The following is a 742-nucleotide window of genomic DNA, read 5'->3' on the forward strand; positions in this document are numbered from 1 at the left end:
ACACACACACACACACGTATAGATAGATAGATAGATAGATAGATAGATAGATAGATAGATAGATAGATAGATAGATAGATAGATAGTGAGATAGATAGATAGTTAGATAGATAGATAGATGAAATTAAAAATCTAATACAATACTTCCATTTGGTAACATCTTTTCCACATACTATTCTGTGTTAGACTTAAAATGTAAGTAAAACGTCACCTGATGGTGTTCATTCGCACACAAGCTAAATTAATGTATTTTCATATGTTATAAATTTCCCATTGTTTCTTGGGCGTTATCCATGTACGCACCTGGAGACATGTATATATATATATATATATATATATATTAGTAATATCGAAGGGACATAGAAATATTAGAAATTTCTACTACTAGTGGCCTAGCGTGTAAAACTTAGTCCAAAGACTATATATATATTCATATAAGTACAGTGTATGTTTAAACACATAAGTCGTTTCCATCATAGGATTCCCTCACACTAGAGAGAGCAGCTAAGTTCCAAACCACTGTTAGGGATAACATTTTGAAAGGAACGAAAATAAAATTTAATAAAGAAAATAAAAACTAGATAGTAAATGTTTTTATTTTATTTTCGTTCCTTTCGAAATGTTATCCCAAATAGTGGTTTGGAACTTATCTCTTCTTTCTAGCGTGAGGGAATCCTATGATGGAAACCTCTTATGTGTTTAAGTGTACTCTGCATTTATATGAATTATACATGTATATAGG

Source organism: Octopus bimaculoides, chromosome 20 (genome assembly GCF_001194135.2).
Source record: "Octopus bimaculoides isolate UCB-OBI-ISO-001 chromosome 20, ASM119413v2, whole genome shotgun sequence".
NCBI lineage: Eukaryota > Metazoa > Mollusca > Cephalopoda > Octopoda > Octopodidae > Octopus > Octopus bimaculoides.